Below are 19,160 nucleotides of genomic sequence, written 5' to 3'. Positions count from 1 at the left end.
GAGGAGACTTCTGAAGGCCAAACAGAGTTGCCTGGAAAGCCACATTCCACTGGTGCAGGGAAGCATTCTTGAGTAGTCAATGCAGGGTAGGAATGGTCTCTCTGATGAGGTGCACCTGGCGCCGACACTGCTATCTTTTCGGCGCCAGGTGAAAACCTTTTTATACTCCCAGGCATTTTAAAGTGTATTTTTATAGTATTTTATTACTATGTTGTATTTTGAATGTTGTTTGGTTCTCGTATTGTTTGTGTGTTTTTGTTTCTTGAGTTATTGTATTTATTGTATTTATATATTGTGCTTGCTTTTACTTTTTATGTACACCGCCCAGAGAGCCTTCGGGCTTAGGGCGGTATATAAATTAAATTAAATAAATAAATAAAATAAATAAATTCTTCCCTCTTAATGTTCTGCCAACTCCCCCTCCCCCCCAAAACCAGCTCCATGCTACAAGTAGCCTTGCAAAAGCCACCTATTGGCTGCAATCCCACAATAAAAGCATCCATCTCAAAGCACCCTTGGACTTATCTAGGTTGCATGCCTTCCTCCAAAGGGAGACCCTTTCCATTGGTACCTTTGGATGCAACCACTGGTGGACAAATATGTCAGTTTCACTTTCTCTTTGTCGTTCAATATTAAGTTCAATCCTACACCTTTCTTCATCAGTTTGCTCTTTTTAAAAACAAAGTTCTCATGAAAATGTGTCAGCGTTTTTGTGTGAATTTCTTCTACTATGCATATTTTTATATGCAATTTTGCCTAATACATACATTTTGCAAGGCAATGTCTCCTAATATAATCAATTTTATGTTATTTTCACTAATATATGCTTTTATATGCACACTTTATCATATACATTTTTGTACATGTTACTTGGCTGAAGAATTGCAATAAAAAATTGGAATAAGTGCAAATTTCAAAGGATGGCTGTGTTTTGGTTTACATATTGTTTCAGAAAATGTGGATCAGTTAAGTTCACCTGTAAAGGCAAACTGAATTGAATTTCTCCCCCATTCCTAGATGCAACCCACCAACACCATGGATCCTTGGTATGTAGAGGATCTTATTTCAGTACTGGGGGTTGTCTCTTTCTGTTTCCCCTCCACCAGCCTTCCTAATAGAAGCCAATTTTCTAGCCCTCTGTTGTTGTTATTTTACTACTACTCCTCTGTAGCCAGCAAGATATGAGCAGGCTTCTAAAAGTAAATAAAATGCAGGTTTGTAGTCATTTTTATGAGCTCACCTACAAGGCCTTCCCTGATGCCAACAGTGATGGTAATAGAAGGATACTAAGGGAGCCTCTTGCAGGATCCCAGCAGCTGTAACTCTCTGATGGAACAGGCTAAGCCCCTCAGGAAGGTGGAGGGTCTAGGGAGCTCATCCTCCCTAATGCAGCCCATAAAATTGCGCTTTAAAGAGTGCTACATGAGAGAAAATGACATAGCTCAACATACTTAGAATTAACTCAAAATCCAGCTGAGAAAAGAACCAGATTCAGCCACAGGAACCCAAATGGCACCAAGTAACACTGAAACAAACCAGAGGGTAGACACATGGCCTTTGGCACTACCTCTTAACTATTCTCCAGTTAGAGGACATCATCCATATCATCTTGATAAACCTCAGTGCTCCATTCTCCTCAGTGCTCGGCCAATCACGAGCCAAGCTGAAAGCCTGCCCTTGGGTGGCACATTTGGGGCAAAATCCAGCCGTTTCCCAATATAGCCTCTCTCCTCTTTGTGACTTGCTGCCCTGCTCTTGCTCCAGCTGGGGACTGTCCCCTCCCTGCCATTGGACCATCTAACACCAACTAGCCTGTGGGAAGCTTTATGGGAAAGGGTTGTAGATGAAGAAGGCCTCACAGCCTGCTCTGGCTGCAGCGCTGGCCCAAGACATTTTGTTGCCTGAAGCAGGACAGCAAATGACACACTTCCCCACAAACCAGGTCAAGGGGAAAAAAGAGTGGGAAGATGAAAACAGAAATGAAGGATACCAAAATGGATGGGGAATGGGTGGTGGGAAGCCCTTGTGATGTTCCTGCTTATATTGTAAATATGGTAAGTGCTGGTTATATAGAAGACATATGGAGTGAGAGGAGGGGGAGTACATGAGCAGTAGAATGCTGGATGATTGGCTGAGCGTTTGAATGGCTGGGAGTATAAATGGAAGAATGACAGTTGAATCAGGGTGGTGGAAGGTGGATGTTGGAGGTTTAGAGAGGTAGGTTGTTTTGGTGGTGAATTGTGAGGTGGATGGTGGTGAGCGGTGGATGTTGGAGGTTTAGAGAGGAAAGAGAGGTTTTGGTGGTGTTTGGTGTTGTTGAGAGTGAGTCGGAGTTCTGAGGCAATTAATGAGAAGTAAAGTACATAACAGAATATAAATGAAACCATAAGCTTGTCAACAAAGTAATTAAGTAATCTTGTTATTTCTAATTCTTAATAAATATTTCTTGGTTAAATAAAAGCCTGATTCCTTCAGCTGGGATACACATACCAGGGGGAATAGCAAAGTAACCAAGGCTGAACAGTTTGTATCGAATGGTGGCAGCGGCGGATCAGAGGAAATTGTATCCAGTCCCACAGAGAAACCCAGGGCTGTATGCTTCAGTGCAAGAGGCTGCAGTGGGGCTTGGGAATTACCTATACCCATAGACACAAGGTATCAAGATAGCCAGGCAGAGACTAGGCACAGTCTATTGGCTACAAGGGTTACAGAGTGTCGGGTGGTGCAGCCTAGCAGTGGGATCTTTTGAGATCGGTGCTAGTACTGTAAAGGGTAAGAATAAACCTGACGTTCCTGTCTGCTGGTAGCCACAAAGTGAGAGCTTCACAGGTGGTGCTGGGGAAGGACGTTACATGTGGTGGCTATAGCGGTGGAATACGAACAACAGAGAGTCCCTAAAAGTGGTGTGGCAAAAAGAAATAACAAACATAGATTACTTGTGAGAGTGACTGGCAAAGAGTGTGTGGCAAAGTGTGAGTGAACTCCTAAAAACATGGCTGAATATATAAAGATGAAAAGAGAGGAGCTGGTGGAGAAGTGCATAACATTCAATTTACCTCACGAGGGTAAAGGGGTAGATGAATTGCGAGTAGCATTGATAGCATTCGCATCTGTCCAACAAAAACAACCTGTCAGAGAAGAGAACCCAGAAGGGTACTCAAGCAGTCCCGCTTATATAGAGTATTTAAGAGAGAAGTTAAGATGGGAACATGAGTTAGGAACTGAAAAGTTGAGGATGGAGGCTGATGAGAAAGAAAAACAGCGGGAGCTGGAAATAGAGAGGATGAGAATGGAGTTTGAGGAGAGGGAGAAGCAACGAGTATTGGATGCTGAGATACAGGTGGAAAAGTTAAACTTTGAAAGAGAGAAGTTTCATTCTGATGAAACAAGAAAAGACAAAAATGAAACAAAAATAAAGGTTACACCAAAAGATTCTGCGGTGTTTGAACCTCGACAAGATCCACAAATTTACCTCAACACCTTTGAAAAGGCAGCTCAGATGTGGAGGCTACTGGAGGATAAATATATGCAATATTTATCAAATTTGATCAAAGAGGAATTGGCAGAGGTATACCAATATTTCCCCTCAGACAGGCCCGTCACATATGCCGAGTTTAAAGAGGCAGTGTACAAAAGATTCAGACTGGGACCTGACTATTTCAGAAAGTTATTTCAAAACTGCCAGATTCAGGCAGGGAGGTCTTTTGTTGAACTGGGAGCAAAATTGGTGGACATGTTTGGAAAGCCTCATGATACTGGATCAATTATACCATCAGTTACCACCAGAAATAAGGCTTCTTGTCAAAGACCGTTCCCCTAAATCTGTTCAAGAGGCAGCAGAGTTGGCAGATCACTTTGCCTCCAACAGAACTGGCTGGGTGGGGAAAACATCGACAGAGTTTAAACCCAGACCATATAATGGTGGCAGAAAGGATGTGGTACCACAGCGAGTGAGCCCTGCAATAAAATCTGAAGGGCACAGGACACCCCAGAGTGGATCTGTGTACCCCAAAATGGAGGAGCACCTACGTTTCCAATGTGAGGTTGCCAACCCCACTGGTAATCCTGCTCAGGGAAGGGCAGTGAAAACAGAACCAAGGGAGTTAGAAACGAAGAAAGTTCAGTTCTGCCAGATAAACTGGACAAATGTACAAGACTTTGATTCGAGTCTGAGCAAAGAAGTGAGTGTGCAAGGGGCAAATTATTGGGCATTGCTGGATACTGGTGCCGCTCAGACGTTACTGAGGCCAGTTTTGATAAAATCTGAGGAAATATTACCTCAGGAAACGGTGAAAATCCAAGGAGTGAGGGGTGAACCAGAAAGCATACCCATGGCCCTGATAAAATTAAAGTGGAAAGGAGGAGATCTGCAAAGTGGGTATCAATGCTCAGCAAGAAGAACCTGTGATTCTGGGCAGAGATATTATGGGGGCAGGAGGAAAAATTTATGTGGTGACCAGACAACAACTTGGCAAAGCAGCAGAAGCCATTTTATCAGAGGCTGAAGAAAACAGGGTGGAACCTGTGGTCGAGCCTGAGGTTGCTGTAACAACTGCTAGAGTGCCTAGAGTGAAAGAAACATTATTACAAATGGGGTCTGCCACAGAGACACAGCAGTTCAGAGAGGAGCTGAAAAATGATAGCAGTTTGAATATAATAAAGGAAAAAGCCCTCCAAAACAGAATCCCCTTTACAGAGACTCTGAGGGGTCAAACTGTGTGGGAGAATGGTGTGCTGTACAGACTGTGGATGCCTGCTGAGAGAGATAATGAATGTGAACCAGTGAAACAATTGGTGGTACCTAGCAAATTTAGAGCCAGATTGCTAGAGGTAGCCCATGATGTTCCATGTTCAGGGCATCTTGGAATAAAGAAGACCAAGAAGAGATTGGCTGAACACTATTATTGGTCAAACATTTCTGAAGATGTCAAACAGTATTGTTCATCAAGTATGGTATGTCATAAAGTGGGAAAAAGTGGGGTAAAAACAAAAGCTCCACTGAGATTTCCTATTCCATTGGTGCGCTATGTTGTGAAAGAAACCTCACCCATTTGGTACCTTTATGGGGGGGGGAAGGACTTTGGAAATACACCACCTACATCTTCAGCTAAAAACTACATTAGTCCTCAGAATTCTCTTTCTCATACATCCACAAGGCATGGATGTAATACATCCTGTGGGGAAAGAGGAAGGAACCCAGATTTCTTGATGGAAATACAATTAAGCAGGGTGAGATTCAAGCCTGAAGTATATCCATATGGCAAATCAGAATGTGAGGTCAACTTGTTAAAGCAACCAGTTTCTTGTCAAGTGGTTGTGGTTCAAGATCTTGAGAACAGAGATCGTTTGGATACATCTCAGATGAATACATTTCTATACCTTTACTGTAGTAAAGAAATGTTTAGAAAGGCACATTCTAATATGTTGACAGTCAAAGCATTGCAGGTGTGTCCTGAGTCAGGCAGATCACAAGAGTGTTGTTTACGAGTGTCATTAGTGCCACTTCATCTCAATATTGATCAGGATACCCTGGGGTTCTTGAACGATTTCTTCACTAGTCTGTCTACAGAAGTAAAAATCCTAATGACTCTAGATCATGGGGTTAAAAAGCCTCATGGTGCAGACATAACATGTACCTTACCCAAGCATCCCAGTAGTTTAAAGGAGCCAAGCCCGATTATTTCTTTCTCATTACACAAACGAGTGAGTCAGAATGAAAGAGTGCTTGAGGAAATCAGGAGAGCATTTTTAGGTGTGGCTGGTTTTTACCGTAAATTTGTAAAAGATTTTGGGGAACTAGCAACCCCCTTGCATGAGCTAACAAGGAAAAAGTGTGCTGAGCATGTGGTGTGGACGGATGAATGTCAAAAGGCTTTTGACCTTCTAAAGCAAGCCTTGTGCCAAGGGCCTGTATTGATAGCACCAGATTTCGAGTAACCATTTATCGTGGCTACGGATGCGTCAGACCTAGCACTGAGAGTCGTCTTGCTGCAAGAGAAGGGAGGCACCAGACATCCAGTGGCGTATCTTAGTCGCAAGCTGACATCGCGGGAGAATAATTATTCGTAGGTCCAAAAGGAGTGCCTAGCGGTCGTGTGGGGGCTGAGCAAGTTGTGCCCATACGTGTGGGGACGAAGATTTACAGTGACAATGGATCATCAAGCATTGCTTTGGTTAGAGACTATGAGAAATAATAACACCATGTTGCAGAGGTGGTCCTGGGCTTTACAAGAATACCAGGTGGACTTTAAGTTCATAAAAGGCAAGGACAATGTATTGGCCAATGGACTTTCAAGGCAGGTGGCCAGGATTGCAGTGACGTGACCCAGATGTGGGTGTGAAAAGACATTTTACCCCTAAGAGACTTATTTTTTTATTAACGCGATGTATGAATTCTAGAGCAGGAATAATACTTTGCTGTTATTTTAAGGGGGGGGATGTGATGTTCCTGCTTATATTGTAAATATGGTAAGTGCTGGTTATATAGAGGACATATGGTAAGTGGAGTGAAAGAGGAGGGGGAGTACATGAGCAGTAGAATGCTGGATGATTGGCTGAGCGTTTGAATGGCTGGGAGTATAAATGGAAGAATGACAGTTGAATCAGGGTGGTGGAAGGTGGATGTTGGAGGTTTAGAGAGGTGGGTTGTTTTGGTGGTGAATTGTGAGGTGGATGGTGGTGAGTGGTGGATGTTGGAGGTTTAGAGAGGAAAGAGAGGTTTTGGTGGTGTTTGGTGTTGTTGAGAGTGAGTCGGAGTTCTGAGGCAATTAATGAGAAGTAAACTACATAACAGAATATAGATGAATCCATAAGCTTGTCAACAAAGTAATTAAGTAATCTTGTTATTTCTTTTTTTTTTTTTTCCAATAATTTTTATTCAGATTTTCATAAAACATACAAGACAAAATCATAAAACATTCAAAGACAAAAAACAAAATCAAAAATAGTTAAACAAAAAGAAAAAAAAGAAAAGAAAAAACAAAAATAAAAAATAAAGAGTAAAATATTGACTTCCCATTTGTCAAAGATCAAATCAGTTATAAGTCTATAATATATAACAATCCTGTCTCTTAAGTCATATTATAAAATCACTTTCCTCCAGTAGTTATCTTACTTAATCATCAAATCTCATAAACATTACTTTATTCTTTCCACAAAAAGTCAAAGAGAGGTTTCAATTCTTTAAGAAATATATCTATCAATTTTTTTTTCCAGATAAGCATATCGATTAATCCATCTCATTACTAATTATGATAATCTTATTGTCATAACCATAGTCAAAATAAACATTTCAATTAATCCATCACATCAGAATCTGTTAGGTTCAATAATTTCAGTAGCCATTGTTCTATTATCTCTATTAGTTCCATTTTCCATCTTCCATCTTCAGTAGTCTTGTTAAGTCCAGTAATTTCAATATCCAATCTTCCATTATCAGTATTCCATAATAATCTTGCTGTCAAAGCCATAGTCATATAGTAAGAGTCTGATGGGAATTACCTCTATCCCAAATATTTTCTTGCCATCCATTCTGAATAGGTTGCTGAAATACTGCTGTAAAATCATATCTCTGTTCTTTTTTTCAAAATACACTGGGTCATCTCTTAAAAGTTTTTCCATTGTCACATGGCTGCAGTTAATTCCATAGATTTTCTCTATATTGGGCTCCATCACATCATTCCAGTCCAGAAGATTATCCATGCCATTGATAACTTTATCTCTAGAATCTTCATTCATTTCTTCAGAGATAACATTGAGTTCCAAACAATAGATTTTATTTCTAAAGTCCATAGACTCCAAATCTTGTTCCTGTTCCACGTTGGTTCCAATCTCCGGGATCTCCTCTCTCACAGGGACCCCTATTCCAGTCTCCAGGGTCTCCTCTCTCACAGGGACCCCTGTTCCAATCTCCGGGGTCTCCTCTCTCACAGGGACCCCTTCCAGGGTCACCTCTCTCACAGGGACCCTTATATCTTTAATCTCCTGCTTCATTTTACTCAATTCAATTTTCATTATCTCAATCTCATCCATTATTTTCTGAAACATAGTTATTTCCAGATTTTCAGCCACTTTCTTAATTGCCATTTTAAAAGAAAAATATAGGAAAACCACTTCTTATTTCAGCAACAATTGGGTTAATACTCCAAACTTGGTGACATCACAGTATAAACAGAGCAGACAGCCTTATCTCTCCAATAGTTAAGTAAACAAAATGCAGTTCCCAGGATCGAAACAATTAATGGCAATCGTCAAGAAACAGATTCGTCAAAATAAAATAGACCAAAAAGAGAGTAGTCTCAAAACAGTATAATATTTTTCAAAATAAAAATCTGGAATAGAAATCCCTCTTCTGTGTATATCTTTAGAATGCAAATCCAGGACAGCTTTTTGCAACAAAAACAGAGATAAGCTATTAATTAGTGCGTAGCAGAGAGAAGTTATGGCTCCCCAGTGAGATGTCAAAAACTGATCAATCTGGCAAATCTCTTTTAAACAGCAACAATTTAAGTCAAGTAAAAGAAAAATATAGAAAGAAGGGTGCTTGCCTGTTAGTGCGTTCTCTCTTAGAAGATAAGATGAACGTTCGCTTTAACAGATAGAGCTTGCTGTTGAAAATCCGTCCCACCTTCGTCGGCTGGACCTCGTCCCATAAATTAATGAGATCTGGTCGTCCCAACAAAAATAGGCTTTGAGGTTAATCTCTTCGTTTCTCCCTACCCGGGAGAAGTTTAATCAGTCAAAAAAAAAAGAAAAAACTGACTGATATATCTGAATAAGCTTCTTTTGAGGCAGGAGCCCGTCTCAAAAGCAGGCACAGGCTAAGTCACCCTTCCCGGAAGTCTCAGTAATCTTGTTATTTCTAATTCTTAATAAATATTTCTTGGTTAAATAAAAGCCTGATTCCTTCAGCTGGGATACACATACCAGGGGGAATAGCAAAGTAACCAAGGCTGAACAGTTTGTATTGAATGGTGGCAGCGGCGGATCAGAGGAAATTGTATCCAGTCCCACAGAGAAACCCAGGGCTGTATGCTTCAGTGCAAGAGGCTGCAGTGGGGCTTGGGAATTACCTATACCCATAGACACAAGGTATCAAGATAGCCAGGCAGAGACTAGGCACAGTCTATTGGCTACAAGGGTTACAGAGTGTCGGGTGGTGCTGCCTAGCAGTGGGATCTTTTGAGATCAATGCTAGTACTGTAAAGGGTAAGAATAAACCTGACGTTCCTGTCTGCTGGTAGCCACAAAGTGAGAGCTTCACAGGTGGTGCTGGGGAAGGACGTCACAGCCCTCTGCAAGGGATCAGTACGGAACTGTGTTAATGGAGAAGCTGGAATGAGTGGGGGTTGGAGAACTGAAACAGATGGAGAGACAGAGTGTGGAAAACAGAGAGAGAGAAAAGGGGTGGCAGAGGCAGAGAGAGAGATTGATGCAATCCTGCATACTCTGCCCACATTGGGCTCTGGCTCCATACACCACAGAATACACCCAACATATTATAGAATCATAGAATCATAGAGTTGGAAGGGGCCTTGTAGGCCATTGAGTCCAACCCCCTGCTCACAGCAGGAAATCCACAGCTAGAGCATCTCCCAAGGGAGATTCCCAAAGGAATGCGGCTCTCAAGGAAGCTGGAAAGCATAAGATCATTGCCTTCTAACATTTCTTCCTGCTACAGTCTGGAACTCAAGACTCCCAATTCCCATTATATCCACTAGATGGAAGCATCTCTTTTTTATGTTTCCTCCTTCACAGCATTGTTAAAAATGATGATTAAGGGGTGGCTTTTCCCCCCTACCTGACACACTATTGATTTAGTTAGTACATACCTTAGCACACAAGAAAGTATGTTTGCTACTTAAATTAATAGAGCTATAACCCCAAGGGCATTATCCAACCACATTTAACCCCCACTGATTTCAATGGGACAGTGTAAGCAATTGCTTAAACCAATGGAACAAGAGTGCTTAGCATTATCTGAATCATGAACAATTCCCAGAGTGGTTTAACACGCAGTCCCTCTTCTCAGGGACTGGCTAGCCCATGAAGCATGGATGACCTCCTCTCCAGTTGTCTTTTACCAGTGGTGAAGACATTTTCATTTTGGCAAGCGCTGCCTTGCTAGGTGCTTGATGTTGTATTTAAACCAGTGCGGGCTACCTTTTTGGGTGGACTGAGGGCCATACTGATCTAACCTTCTAAGAGCAGTATGGCAAAGTGGGTGTGGCCAAGATGGTAAATGGGTGTGGCCATGGTGGAAAAGTGGGCATGGCCAAAGCAAAAATCTTTTTAATATCTCTCCCACAATTGCCACAAAGTGTAGTTATTTTACTACCTCTTTATGCTTTGAACGAAATACACCAACTGCCTCCTTGTAAGTCTATTTTGTCTCGAGGCAGCAGTATATGCTTCACACAAAGCTGGGAGGGAGGAAACAGGCAAGGCTGGCAGCAAAAGCTCTGGCTGGAAAAGACAGCCCTCACCTCCCCCAGTGGTAGCTGGGCATGGTGTTGACAGTAAGATCATTATACTTAAGAGTCCCTGCTGCTGCCGGTAAAACACTGGTCTGAATGAGTTTGGCTCTGTTCCATCTGGGCCGCTGTGAGAGCAAAGAAAGTGTGTCCTGAGTGAAAGAATGTTTGCCAGTGCTCAAACGGAAGGGCCATCTGTTCCAGCTCTCTGCTGCATAAGGAATGGTTATCCATCCACCAGCTTTTCCCTGCCAACTCACATAATCCAGACCAAGGTATGCTATGAGCGTGGCAAGAGTGTGCACTGTGGAAGGCTGCTTGCAGGACAAATAGCAGCAAGTGGCATCAAATAACTCAAGCAAGTAAGCTAAGTAGTGTTGCCAGGTCAGAAGCATCCCAAAACCTGAGATTTTAGGGGCGAGCCCGAGTGATGTCATTAAGCATGATACATTAAGCATCAATCACAGTGGCTTGGAGCGTACAATTAAAAAAAAATTCTGACTGGAAATTAAGCTAGACATCTTAGCTAAAATGGGTAGGGAACATTTAATCTAGCCTATTTGCTTTCGGCAAGAAGGGTTTAAGAGCCTTCAGGCCAGGCCAGTCACCAGAAGGCCACTGTAGGAAGAAAGGAGCCTAGTGTTGTGGAGATGTTAGATGGGAGCATTCAGGAGTAAAGATGGATGCCCCTGAAGGCTGCAATTCTAAACACACGTACTAAGGGACTAAGCCCCCATAGAACTGAACAGGACTTACTTCTGAGTAGATATAGTTTGGATTGTGCTGTTGGTAAAGCTTGACTAGGGATCCTCTGCAAAGACATCCATATCCAAGCAGGGTTGGCAACCCCCTGCCTGGAATGCCCTGCCCTTATCTCTTAATGTGGCTGCTCCAAACTTCTTTACAGATTTGACCCTTCACTTCAGAAAGAGGTCTGAGAAATGAGTAAGAGTAAGAAGATTCTCTACCCTTTCTGTCTGCATAAATGCCCTCATCCTTCCCCTGCACCCAGCAGAAGCTCTGGGCCAAGCATCTCATAGAGGACACCCTCCCCTTTCATGGGGTGTATGATTTGTCCTGGCCCAGAGCAGATTTTGGGGTGGGCACCCCCAATTACTTATTTTTCCTGTATGTCTTTTTCTGCTTTGATTTTGTATAGATGCCCTCCTCTGTGCCCTGAGCCCAGCAGAAGCTCTGGGCCAGGTGGGACATAGTGGCATCTCATAGAGGATACCCTCCCCTTTCCTGGGGTATATGATTTGTGCTGTTCCAGAGCAGATTTCGGGGTGGGTACCCCCAGTTACTTATTTTTTTCTATGTGTTTTTGTCCATTTTGATTTTGCATTGATGCACCCATGCGTGCCCGGTGCCCAGCAGAAGCTCTGGGCCAGATGGGATGCACTGGCATCTCGTAGAGGACACCCTCCCCTTTCCTGGGGTATATGATCTGTCCTGTCCCAGAGCAGAGTTTGGGGTGGGCACCCCCAGTTACTTATTTTTTCCTGTATGTTTTGGTCTGCTTTGATTTTGCATAGATGGCCTCCTCTGTGCCCTGCGCCCACCAGAAGCTCTGGGCCAGGTGGGACACAGTGGCATCTCATGGAAGACACTCTCCCCTTTCCTGGGGTATATGATTTGTCCTGTCCCAGAGCAGATGTTGGGGTGGGCACCCCCAGTTACTTATTTTTTTCATGATTTTATGACATCATTATGTATTTATGATAATATCAGAAGCCTGGTGATTCTGATTGCATAAATGTATTGTTATTCTTGACGGGGAGAGTCCCCCGATCACAGTGATATATCATACAGGGTACCCCAACATATATTTTGGGGTTCAGAGACATGTTACGTTTGGTATGAAGTTGCTGCAGTTGTCAACTCTTCTTTTTGAGTGTTTTGAACTTTCAAGGAAATAACAGTTGCGGAGGGGCGGCTGATGTTTTGGTGTATATCTCGGGAACCAGACCACCTAGAAACTTACTTTGTTTTTAAAATTGAAGCAGAGAGTCTGGAGATTAAGGGGTGTTAGCCGGAGAGCCGGAGGGCCCCCCCATAAACTGGAGACTCCGGCCAAAAATCGGAGACTTGGTAACTCTAAAGCTAAGCCACACACTGGCCAGCTTTGCACATCACTAAACTGTGGTTTAAATGTGCACACTGCAAAAATCCTAAGCGCTTTGCTCCTCCTGCAGATGCTGCATTGCCAGGAAACAAGCCATGGTCTGGCTTAGCATTAAGTCTCAACTCAGGCTTATGGCTTGTTTTTCTCCAAACAAGCCATGAGCAGTAATCACAGTTTGTGCTCTTGGCTTAACTCTCATGGTTTGTTTGGAGAAAAACAAACCACAAGCCCAGCTTCGAATGAAACATTAAGCCAGACCTTGGTTTGTTTCCTGGCTGTGCAGCAAGAGCAGGAGAGGAGCAAAATGCCCACAATTTCAGCAGCATGCACCTGCACACCATGTGCGGACATTCAAACCACAGTTAGTTTAACTATTGTTTAAAGAGACATGCAAACAAGGCCAATATCATTTAGTGTAATTTGATGAAGAATTATTGCCATAGTTTACTTGTTGTGCTGTTCCCTCCCCTTCCCTTTTTCAGGACTTTTTTGGGGGGTGGGACAATGTGCCCTTGGCCTTAACTGGGGGTGGCAAGTGATTTTATAGTCCCCATTTTAGTTTCCCACAATGCCCCTGATGTAGTGTTGCTCTGAAGCATTGTGGGAAATTAAAATGTCAGCTCCTCAGACTAGGCATCAGCAAGACCTGCCAGGGTGCAGAAGCTTCAGCAGCTGCCCACACATGCCATGCCAGCTCCAGGTTTGGAGCCCTCAATGGTCCCTGTCCCAAAGTGGGGCTGGAGCTGTTCTTCCACACTGCGGTCACCCCCATCCATTTGCTTGCTCTTCTGTACTCAATTTACACAGTTGCGCAGAGGTAGAAGGCATAGTGAGTGAGACTGCTTCTCTTTCTCCTGGCTCTGCTTGCTTGCATCAGAGGCACAGGTGGACAATCAGCAACAGCAAGGAAGAATAACAGCACAGCCAGGTTCTCCAAGGGTTGGTCGAGTGGTCATGTGTTATACTTTACAGAAGAGGACAAGTCCTTTGTTTGAAGGGTGATGCACTCCAAGACCATTTTATGCCCATCCACAGTTAGCACCTAGAGAGCAGGCAGGTCACCTGCTTGCAATTAGAATTCTACAAATTTTTAGGGCAGTACAATAGAGAGGAGGTCAGGTCTCCTGCTCCTTTGGTGCATTCACTATAGCTGCTCAATTTCCTTGCTTTTTAAAGTTTGATAGCAATATCTGTTGGCTATAGGTACATACTTAAACCACAAGTGTTTTTTGCCTATTAGTGAATTATAGTGGAGACTGATGTTTTTCTCACTTCCGTTGTCCTCAAACTATATGGGTTGTTTTAGGGTTTGGCATTTTATTAAGCAGAGGCCTGTCTGTTTACACAAAACAAAGGCTTTGCAGGCTATTATTTATATGGAACCAAGGGTGCTCTCAACTCATTTGAAATGTGGTGCTGGAGGAGAGCTTTGCACATACCATGGACTGCGAAAAAGACAAATAATTGGGTGTTAGAACAAATTAAACCAGAACTGTCACTAGAAGCTAAAATGATGAAACTGAGGTTATCATAATTTGGACACATAATCAGAAGGCATGATTCACTAGGAAGTAAAATGCTGGGGAAAACGGAACAGAAGGGAGTAGAAAAAGAGGAAGACCAAACAAGAGATGGATTGATTCCATAAAGCAAGCCACAGGCCTGAACTTACAAGATCTGAACAGGGTGGTTTATAACAGATCATATTCACCGATTCACAGTTCACAGTTTGCTGACTCACAGGGTCGCCGTAAGTTGAAATCAGCCATGAAACTCATTAAACTTTGGCCAGTCACTGTCTCTCAACCTAACCTATCTCACAGGGTTGTTGTGACGATAACATGGGGAAAAGTGACACAAATTAAAGTACATTTACTGTTTATTTCCTCCTTATGTGTGTCAGTATCTGAATACTTCTGTACACATATATTCATGCCATTTATTATTGATACCATTGGAACATTTCTATATGCTTCTGTTCTGCTATGCAGTTACTATAAATATTATTCTATCATTGTATTCAAATTATAATTGTATCTTTAATATATATATAAGAAATGCTCTTATTATTGAGTATGTCAGAAATACAGTGCTTGAGATAAAGCCAGGAGTGTTATAACTTTCTCCATCTTGTTTGCAGAACAAAGCACAGTGTGTTACATTGCTTGGGTGTACTACGGAAAAAGCTAGTTACCCCAAGGCCTCTGATGACAGAGTGGTTTGTGTTAAGAAAACATGTAGAGGATGCGTGGGTGTAAATGAATTTCTCTTTCTAAGGCTTGTGACTGAAACTGGAGGCGCTGAAGGTTATTAAGACGCCAACAATGTCTGGAATACATCAACCATAAACAAATATTATAATTTTAATGTATGTCTGAGTACCCTAAAAGATATCCTGTGATCAGAGTCCTTGATAGGACCAAGCTGGTTTGAGAAAGAGGAGATGCAGTCCTGCGAACATGTATGTGCCAAGAGATTGACATCACTACGAGTTCCAGCTGACTGATTTATGGATTAGATACCGGGGCTCAGTGAAGATATCAAAAGAACATCAAAAGATTATTTGACTATTCACTAATAGGCAAAAAACCTTGTGGTTTAAGAACTTACCTATAGCCCACAGGTATTTCCATCAAACTTTAAAAAGCAGGGAAATTGGGCAGCTATAGTGAATGCAACAGGGGAGCAGGAGACCTGACCTCCTCTCGGAGATATTGTACTGCCCTACAAATCTGTCAAAATGTAAACACAATTGGAGGGGGAGGAGGAGGGGTTTGGAAGGGGATGGGGTAGGGGAAGGAAGGGGTGAAGGGAGAGGGAATGGGCAAAAGGGAGGGGATAGGAAGGAGGAGGAGGGCAGGTTTGATCATTTGCATGCTTTTTGAGTTCAGTGGGATTTACTCCTGTGCAACCATGCTTAGGATAGGTGAAACTGACCTGGTGGAGGGGCAGGGAGGGGAGGGGAAGGGAGGGCACTGGGATGAGGGGAAGTCCCTTTCCTTTCCAAAAGGAAAACGTTCTGAACAGTATCATTCTTTTTCACCTTCTTATTCCATAGCAGGCACATGTAGCCCCCACCCAAATTTAAACCAAAGTTGTCCCTGGGCACATCCACAGCAGACCTTTATTTCACTTTAGACAGTCATGGCTTCTTGCAAAGAATCTTGGGAAGGGTAGTTAATGAAGGGTACTGAGAGATGCCCTGTTCCCCTCACAGAGCTTCAATCAGAGCGGCTGACTGTTAAACCCGTTGCCACTTGAGTTCTGTCAGGGGAATAGGAGCCTCCTTTCAGCACCCTTCACAAACTACACTTCCCAGGATTCTTTGGGGAAAGCCATGGCTGTCTCAAGGGCAATAAAGGTCTGGGGTGAGTGTGGCCCCCTGATTAGCCAAGCCAAGTAGCTGTGAGTCTGGCTTTTAGAACACTGACAGTTGCTTCTTACTTTCCATGCCAGATCTTATCATTGACTCAATGCTAATTTTTAAAATAATTAAAAATCAGCCAGGCATTATTTTAACTTTTAAACTGCAGAAGATGAAGGTCAGAGTATGGGGCAAGGTCAGTAATAGGAGTACAGGTACTCTGTGAACATGACTGATTTTTAATTCATTTCAGCAAATTATGAGAACTCTGACAGAAAAAAGTCCAAAAGGAGTCTGTTTTTTTCCTCTTTTTACACTTTGAACTCTCGATTTTCTCTGTTTTGTGTATCTACATGAAAATTGACAGGGTTGTTAAGCAAGTGTTTATGAGTTCAGAACTATAAGTTTTGTAAGGTTTAGTTCTGAAATGAGCTCATGGGAATCAACAGAATGGCATGGGGGATATTTTCAATTTAACATTGCGGAATACGAAAAATCCATGCTGACTATAGTATACAGCCACAAGAGTGGCTGTGTAATGAGGAGTAACAAGCAGTCTCAGTATACGCGTACTGGGGCTGCCTTGAAGGGTAGGCTGAGCATGCTCAGAGCTGTTCTCTTGAAGGCCACACCTCCAAGTACATTCTTTGTAGGTCATGATCCCATCAGGTTTTACAGTAAAAAAGGGCAGAGTTTGATTAGCATTGTGTACCCCCATTTTCTAAAAGGAGAGGTGGAACCGGCACAACAATGTGTCTCTACCCAAAATGTGATGCAGCTTAAGGGGGTTAACTATTAGCAACACCAACTTCTCCTCACAAACATAGCCTCCTCTCACAGACTTGAGCAGAGGAGACATAAGTAATTTTATGCCTCAGAAATAAATGGCACTGGCATGCACAGAGTGTATCTGCCTCACCAATTAGCAACCTCTGTTTGTATTTAATGAGGTGATTCCACAACAGACATCGATTGCATAAACAGTACATCTTATAATCATGACAGTAGAAAAGCCTGCTGGATGAGACCCACAGCTAACACCTTGTTTTCACAGTTCCCAAACTACCAAGTACGCACATATTATTTTTAAACCTAAAGAAAAACAGGAATGCAGAATTTCCGTACTACTCTCAACACACAAATTCAGAACAATATAAAAGATTCTGAACCAACATGAGCCTTCTATCTTTAGCTCTGTTGTTTAACTTTGTTAATTTTTAGCATTTGTCAAACTCTTATCTCTTTTAGGTGTTTTATTCCCCCCCCCATGTGCTGAATCCTGGAGAACAGAATAATTTTTACCCAGAAATGTAAAAAGCTTAAAACAATAAAGTTACCTTCCTGTGGTTTTTAATCTCCTCTGGCTGCCCCATGAAAATGAAAGAGGAAAGCAGGACTACAGCTGAATGTCAAGAAGACTAAAGTATTAACAGATTTATGTAACTTTAAAGTTGATGAGGACATTGAACTTGCCAAGGATTATCAATACCTTGGTGTAGTCATTAACCAAAATGGAGACAATAGTAAAGAAATCAGAAGAAGGCTTTCTTGGGGGTAAATTACATTACAAGGGAACCTTCTGAATAAATAGGATTGGGCTGTGAAGCTCTTTAGTTGTACCTGTATACTGAAAGCTTCTCTTCTGGCACTTGGAGTAACTCCAGTGAGGATTCTGTATTGCTCTAGATGCTACTGTAGAGGCTACTGGAAGGACAGAATATGGAGAAACTGACTGGTTCCCCATAGGAAAAGGTGTGAGTTGTTGTTGTTGTTATGTGCCTTCAAGTCGATTATGACTTATGGCGACCCTATGAATCAGTGTGAGGGTGTGAGACGGGTATATTTTATCACCATATCTGTTTAATCTATACGCAGAACACATCATAAGGAAAGCAGGATTGGATCAAGATGAAGGAGATGTGAAAACTGGAGGGAGAAATATCAATAATTTAAGATATGCAGACGATACCATACTGCTAGCAGAAACCAGTAACAATTTGAAACCAATGCTGATTAAAGTTAAAAAGGAAAGCACAAAAGCAGGACTACAGCTGAACGTCAAAAAGACTAAAGTAATGACAACAGATGATTTATGTAACTTTAAAGTTGACAGTGAGGACATTGAACTTCTCAAGGATTATCAATACCTCGGCACAGTCATTAACTAAAATGGAGACAACAGTCAAGAAATCAGAAGAACGCTAGGACTGGGGAGGGCAGCTATGACAGAACTAGAAAAGATCCTCAAATGCAAAGACGCATCACTGAACACTAAAGTCAGGATCATTCAGACCATGATATATCCGATCTCTATATATGGATGTGAAAGTTGAACAGTGAAAAAAGCAGTTAAGAGAAAAATCAATGCATTTGAAATGTGGTGTTGGAGGAGAGCTTTGCACATACCATGAACTGCAAATAAGAAATAATTGGGTGTTAGAACAAATTAAACCAGATCTATCACTAGAAGCTAAAATGATGAAACTGAGGTTATCATAATTTGGACACATAATCAAAAGGCATGATTCACTAGAAAATAAAATGCTGGGGAAAACAGAACAGAAGGGAGTAAAAAAAGAGGAAGACCAAATGAGATGGATTGATTCCATAAAGGAAGCCACAGACCTGAACTTACAAGATCTGAACAGGGTGGTTTATGACAGATCATATTCACTGATTCACAGGGTCCCCGTAAGTCGAAATCGACTTGAAGGCATGTAACAACAACTGGCTGCCCCACCCATTTTGGCTACATGGAAACTGTTTGCGGAGATATGGATGTAAGAACACCACAAAAATATTAAAAGTTGCAACATACATAGAAGACACCCGCCGTTTCGCCTTCCAATCCACCTCCCTCGTTCTCAAAATAAATCCCAAAGATTAAGTAAAAAATAGATATTACTCACACACTCTGTCAACCATTGCTCTCTTATCAAATGTTAAAAAATCAAGCTGCTCAAACTAGCAACCACACCTCTTCTGACGAGCTACAAAGAATGTACTTGAAGGTGTGGCCTTCAAGAGAACAGCTCTGAGCATGCTCAGCCTACCCTTCAAGGAAGCCCCAGTACACGTATACTGAGACTGCTGGTTAGTCCTCATTATACAGCCACTCGCATGGCTGTATACGATAGTCAGCATGAATTTTTTGCATTCCACAATGTTAAATTGAAAATACCCCCATGCCATTCGGATG

General features: G+C 42.2%; 1 protein-coding gene across 2 annotated transcripts in view; it reads right to left on the bottom strand.

Annotated features, from left to right (window-relative positions):
* Positions 1–18,951, bottom strand: part of LOC133363734 (broad substrate specificity ATP-binding cassette transporter ABCG2-like) — a 66,470-nt gene extending 47,519 nt beyond the window's left edge. For both annotated transcript variants that reach the window (XM_061583053.1, XM_061583054.1), the window contains exon 1: positions 18,871–18,951. The gene's annotated coding sequence lies outside the window, so the exon portion shown is untranslated. The remainder of the gene's footprint in view (positions 1–18,870) is intronic.
* Positions 18,952–19,160: the final 209 nt, after the last annotated feature.

The sequence above is a fragment of the Rhineura floridana genome, chromosome 9 (assembly GCF_030035675.1).
Source record: "Rhineura floridana isolate rRhiFlo1 chromosome 9, rRhiFlo1.hap2, whole genome shotgun sequence".
In the NCBI taxonomy this organism is placed as follows: Eukaryota; Metazoa; Chordata; class Lepidosauria; order Squamata; family Rhineuridae; genus Rhineura; species Rhineura floridana.
The sequence above is the reverse complement of the archived record's forward strand: the minus strand, read 5'-3'. Positions and strand labels throughout refer to the sequence as shown.